Source organism: Myotis brandtii, unplaced genomic scaffold, assembly GCF_000412655.1.
Source record: "Myotis brandtii unplaced genomic scaffold, ASM41265v1 scaffold250, whole genome shotgun sequence".
NCBI classification, from domain to species: domain Eukaryota; kingdom Metazoa; phylum Chordata; class Mammalia; order Chiroptera; family Vespertilionidae; genus Myotis; species Myotis brandtii.
The window spans coordinates 5,418,521-5,424,416 of NW_005359478.1; positions in this window are offsets into that span (position 1 = coordinate 5,418,521).

The following is a 5,896-nucleotide window of genomic DNA, read 5'->3' on the forward strand; positions in this document are numbered from 1 at the left end:
TCTTTTAGTTGTATTTTTGAAGTGGTTGTTCGAGGCAGCAAACTCCCGTGTTTACCTATGCCGCCATCTTGGTTTCTCTCTTTCAATAAAACATAAATTTTAAGTTTAATTTTTTATTTAGCTTAGTGCATCTTGAAAGAAATTTTCAACATTAGAGAAACATTTAAAATTTTTAATGAGTACACTGAAATTTAATAGGGAGATAGAGGTTAAGACAGTGATGGCGAACCTATGACACGAGTGTCAGAGGTGACACGCGAACTTATTTTTTTAGTTGATTTTTCTTTGTTAAATGGCATTTAAATATATAAAATAAATATCAAAAATATAAATCTTTGTTTTACTATGGTTGCAAATATCAAAAAATTCTATATGTGACACGGAACCAGAGTTAAGTTAGGGTTTTTCAAAATGCTGACATGCTGAGCTCAAAAGGTTTGCCATCACTGGGTTAAGAGAAAGTTTTGTCTTATACATACACAAAACTTTCAGCCATAGGGTTTTACTCACTTCAGTATCTCTAGTTTCTTAACACAAATATCAATAAATATTTTTTGCAGGATGGAAGGGAAAGATTTAGAGTGAGAGCTGAGCTTTTACTAGTAAGATCAAATGTCTGTTAAGAGACTAAATTCATTAGGGATTCCACCAGAAAGAATTAATTATTCCATAACATAACTAGGAAAGCCAAAGTTATGCATAAACGATCTAACAAGAGTTTTCAGTGTGTGATCCCTACGCCAGCATCATGCACATCACCAGGGAACTTTTTAGGAATGCAAATTCTGATGCTCCACCTAAGACTCACTGAGTCAGAAACTCTGAGGTTGGGGGCCAAGCAATCTGTTTTCACAAACTCTCCAGGTGATCCCCAGACACACTCAGGTTTGGAAGCCCTTGAGGAGGAAGGCACAAAGTGGGTCCATAGACTTTTTAGAGCCACTCGGTGTTTCAAATGGCAAATACTAGGTCTTGGTCAAAATACAAGCAGCTTTGCTCCCAGAATTCTGCATTCACCAGGCACACGTCACACCATTTAAGTTAAGTGCAGATTCCATATAGGCATCTGAGTCTCCACTTCCCGTTATTTGCCCACCAAAGAGATTGGAAGAGGAATTGTGTTACAGAATTATGTGGAAAGAGATGGAATTAATCTGTGCACTCATTGAGGGCAGACAGAAGTGTTCATTATTGGCACTTCATTTTCTGTGAGAGCGCCTGACAAGTAGAAGGAATTCAATACCTGTGTGTCGAATGAACGGAGACGTTACACATGTGGGAAGGGCTGATCCAGGTGGTCCCTCCAGATGGTCTAAGTGGGAAGTTGGTGAAAAAGACCTAGGCTTGAGTCCCAGTACCAGCCCTTGCTGGTGTGTGACCTTGCACTAATCACTTAATCTAAGCTTTATTTTTCTTACATGTACAATGGAGATGATAACCAACTCTACCCCATACACTTATTCTGAGGCTTAAAAAGAAAAAGGATATGTAAAGGATACAGCGAAGTGCCTGAGACATAGGAAATCATCAATTGATATTAGCTCTTATGGTTATTTTTTACCATTTTTGTTGTTATTACAGTTGTATTACTTGGAAGAAGTCAACGCTTTGGAGTAAGGCTCTATCCTGTTCAATTGACATTATAAGGACTGAAGCCTACCCCATAATGGCAACCTGTTTTTCCTGAAAAGAATCATAGGAACCTGTCCTTTACTGAAGTCCTTTCTAGAAGGCAGAAAATAAGGTAAGTGCCCTGTTATTGTGTGGCTCTTGAGTTTTCAGGCAGGTTTCAGTTGGCTAACAAGATCAGATACTTTGTTTATAGAGGTATCTCTGCCAAAGTACAGACTCGTCCACTTTTTGTGATATTGCCAGTCCTGGGCTCTTATGACAGAAAAAGAAAATGGGGAGTAAGGGAAGTACAGAGGAAGAGAAGAAATAGATAAAACTTTTCCTGAAATTCTATTTTAAAAGATGAAAAGGCCAATTGTTAATAATAACATTGGTGGAATGCTGGCCTAAGATCCTAACAGTGTAATTATGGATCTCTTGATATATTTCATATAAATCTAATCAGATATTTGAAGCTCTGATTGTGTGGTGTGTTTTTTAAATACTAATGCCTAAGTCCCACCTCCAGAGATTCAGATTAGTTGGGCTGAGGAGCAGTTTGGGAAAGATGGTAAGACTAGTTTTTCTCTTTTTCAAGCAACCCATGTGGTCATGTCTGACTGAAGTTGCTAATCAAGATCCGTTAGGGAGGAGGGTGGGAGAAGGCATTGGGGTATAAGGGGATATATGTAATACTTTTATCAATAAAGATTTTTTAAAAAGAAAAGATCCCTTGGACCTGGACACTCATGTCCATACCAGAATGCTTGCAACAAGGCTCAGAAAGAATGGCTGTACCCGAAAGCGTGTCTTCATACCCTTTTTAGCTCATGTGCTTTATTTATGCTTTCTTTTCAGTTGATTGCTTACTTTAATGCTCCTCAAAGTTGCGAATTATCTTCTAAGAAATTATCTAATTATGTAAGAAAGCTAAAGTCAGTTTATAATATAAAACCTAATTTATGGAAATGTCCTTGCTAACCTCTAGGGGGAGCTCAAGGCTCCTTCTCCCCACCTCTCTTCTTTCCAGTGCCCAAGAAGCTTTGTTTAGGTTTGAGTATCACTGTCTTTACTTGTGTGTTGTTTAAAGGACGGAAGGGAGGGAGGGAAAGAGGGAGGGAGGGAGGGATGAGAATTTGGGACTAGAGGATAGTTCTAGAAAAGATAAAGGATTAAATCAAAAATACCAAGGCTGAACTTCTTAGTATAAATGGTAGAAAGATAGCAGTGCCTGACTTTGCCTCAATTGTCCATCAATATATCTATGAAGACTAAAGAAGCATGCAAGCAGAAAAATACTAGCAACATAGACTGACTTCTGACATCAATTCCATGGAATTGGGCCAAATTTCATAAGTGAAGAGCATAGTCCTTCACAAAACTGCCCTCATTTCAGACACCAACTCAAAGTGCAGAGGTCCCTAGGCTGCCCTCACTTCTAACCACTGTCGACAAATTTGGGGATTCCCACTATTCCCTATGGTTTAATAATTCACCAGAACAATTCACAGAACTCAGAAAACCACTGTTTTTATTATTAAAGTATTATTATAGCAAAAGGATACAAATTGGAACCAACCAAAGGAAGACATGCATAGGGTGAGGTCTGAGAGGGTTCCGAACTCTAAAATTTGTTATATCTTCTCCCGATGAAGTCACTGTGCATTGCCCTCCTCCCACATCACAAGTGACAATATGGAGAACATTGCCAACTTGGAAAATAGACCCAAGTTCTGGTGTCCAGAGTTTGGTTAGAATTTCATCTTATAAGCACTAGAGGCCCGGTGCACAAAAATTTGTGCACTGGCAGTGGGGGGGGTCCCTCAGCCCAGCCTGCCCCCTCTCACAGTCTGGGAGCCCTCAGGGGATGTCCTACTGACAGCTTAGGCCCGCTCCCCTTGGGCCTAAGCTGCAGTCTGGCCTCCCTCTGCAGGAGGCGACCAGCCGATCATGGGAAGGCACCACCCCCATCACCCCATCACTACTGCTGCCTCTGGCCTCCCTCTGCAGGAGGTGACTGGGCTGATCAGGGGAAGGCAACACCCCAATCACACTCCTGCCACTGCGGGCCCCTGTGGCTTGCCTGAGTCTTGGCCCTGCCCTCGCAGCAGCAGCCGTTGCAGCTTTGTCCAGAAGGATGTCTGGAAGATGTCCTGTCTAGTTAGCATATTAATCTCTTATTAGTACAGTAGGTGCTCCGGTTACGTTGGAGATCTGTTCCTACAGTGCAACGTAACGCAATTTTCACCATAAGTCGGAACCCACCTACATAAGCACCTTCGTCACTCATATGGAGCACATACACAGCAGTAATGAAGTGAAACAGTAAAAAAAAAATTTTTTTTAAATAACAATTCCTGACCTTTACTTATGGTAAATAAATAATAAAAAACATAAAGCACATATGTACATACATTGAAATGACGGAACTTTTTTTTTAATAAATACTGTAAATGGGAGATGGTGACGTAACCACAAAATGACATACGTCGAGTCCGACATAACCCGAGGACTGCCTGTATAGATTATTACTGGAATTATGGGTTGGATTCACCCAGCCCCACTTCCTCTGGTTAATATCACTGTGACTCGAAGTCCCAACCCTCTAATCACATGGTTGGTCCATTATGCATGGCCAGCCTTCCCTCCTGGGTCATCTCCTCAGCTAAACTAAGGCCCACCATGAGCCTATTGAACTATCAGGGCTAGCCAGTATAACAAAAAACTCCCATTACTCGGAAAATTTCAGAAGCTTAAAGCAGGAGTGGGGAACATCTGGCCTGAGGGCTGTACAAGGCCCGTAAAATCACTTGGTCTGGCCTTGCCAAGGCATTAGAGGTGAGTTAATTAAATGTTTGACCAAATATAGCAGGCTAATTTTTAACTTGATAATTCTGTATGGCCTGTGAATGATGTTATAAATATCCAGATGGCCCTTGGCAGAAAAAAAGATTCCCCACCCCTGGTTTAGAGGCTACCTCCTAGGAACCAGGGACAAACCACCAATCTATATATATAAAAAGCCAGCAACCGTAACACAGTAACGACCATAACGACTGGTCGCTATGGTGCCCACTGTGGCCAGCGAACTGGCCCGATCAGGTACATATGTCTCCTTTTTTCCCCATTGACCCAAGAGCTCTTTATGTGGTTTGCTGAGGCTGATCCCTGGACAGCATTGCAGTTTTACTTATTCCTCTGCTCAAACCTGCTCTTTTTTCATTCTTCCCAGTTACTGTTCTCAAAAGTATCTTTTAGTAAGTACTGCCCACTACTGGACTCTCCCACCCTGATCAAATGCGGGGCCAGCCGGCCAAACGCCACACCCCCTTCCCCCTGGCCAGCCCTGACCCCGATCGGCCCGCCCCACCACGATAGGCCTGCGGCCCCTCCCCCAGCCGGCCCTGCCCCTTATTGCACCCCCCACCCCAATAGGGAGCGGGGCTGGCCGGACAACCACCCATGACCACACCCCCAGGCCGCTGGCCCCCGATCAGCACCCCCACCCCATTCAGGGGGCAGGGCTGGCCAGCCCACCACCCCTCCCCATGGCCAGCCACACCCCCAGTCGGCCCCCCAACCCCAATTGGGGGCGGGACCAGCCTGCCAATTGCCCACAGTCCCTCCGCCCAGCCAGCCTGGCCCTGATTGGCCCCAATCTGGGTGGGCTGGCCGGCCAACCTCCCACTGTCTCCTCCTCCTGATAGGCCTAGCCCCAATCCGCCCCACTTGGGGCCAGGCGGCCGGAACCCACCCGTGCATGAATTCATGCACTGGGCCTCTAGTATCAGTATTATAAGCTTACCTACAATGCAAGTGTTACACTATAATATGGTAGATATAACCTGATATGGTAGATATAACTCAAAAAGTAAGAGTGAAAAGATATTGGCACATTGCTGGAGTCCCTCTCACTAATTAGCCATCTTGCCAGTCTATCATCTTATCCTTTGACCAAATGTCCCTCCAGGCAGGGCCACTCAGGTTTCCAGGCTTCCATTCAGTGACACAGTACTGCTATGCATGCCCAACTTTTTGGCTTGGATGGTCAGATAACAGTTCATGATGGGCAGCTAAGGTCACATGGTAACTTAATGGCCCATGGTTAAATATTCACTCTTTACTAAAGGCCCAGTGGCAGGCCAAGAGTTATTTCTCAAAAGGAGAGTAGTTATTCACAGAGAATGGCAGAACTTTGTTCCAAAATCCTAAAGGCCTCGTTTGAAAGAGAATCAGAGTGGTCAGTTGAAACACTGGAGATATAGGCATTAAGGCTTACACACCT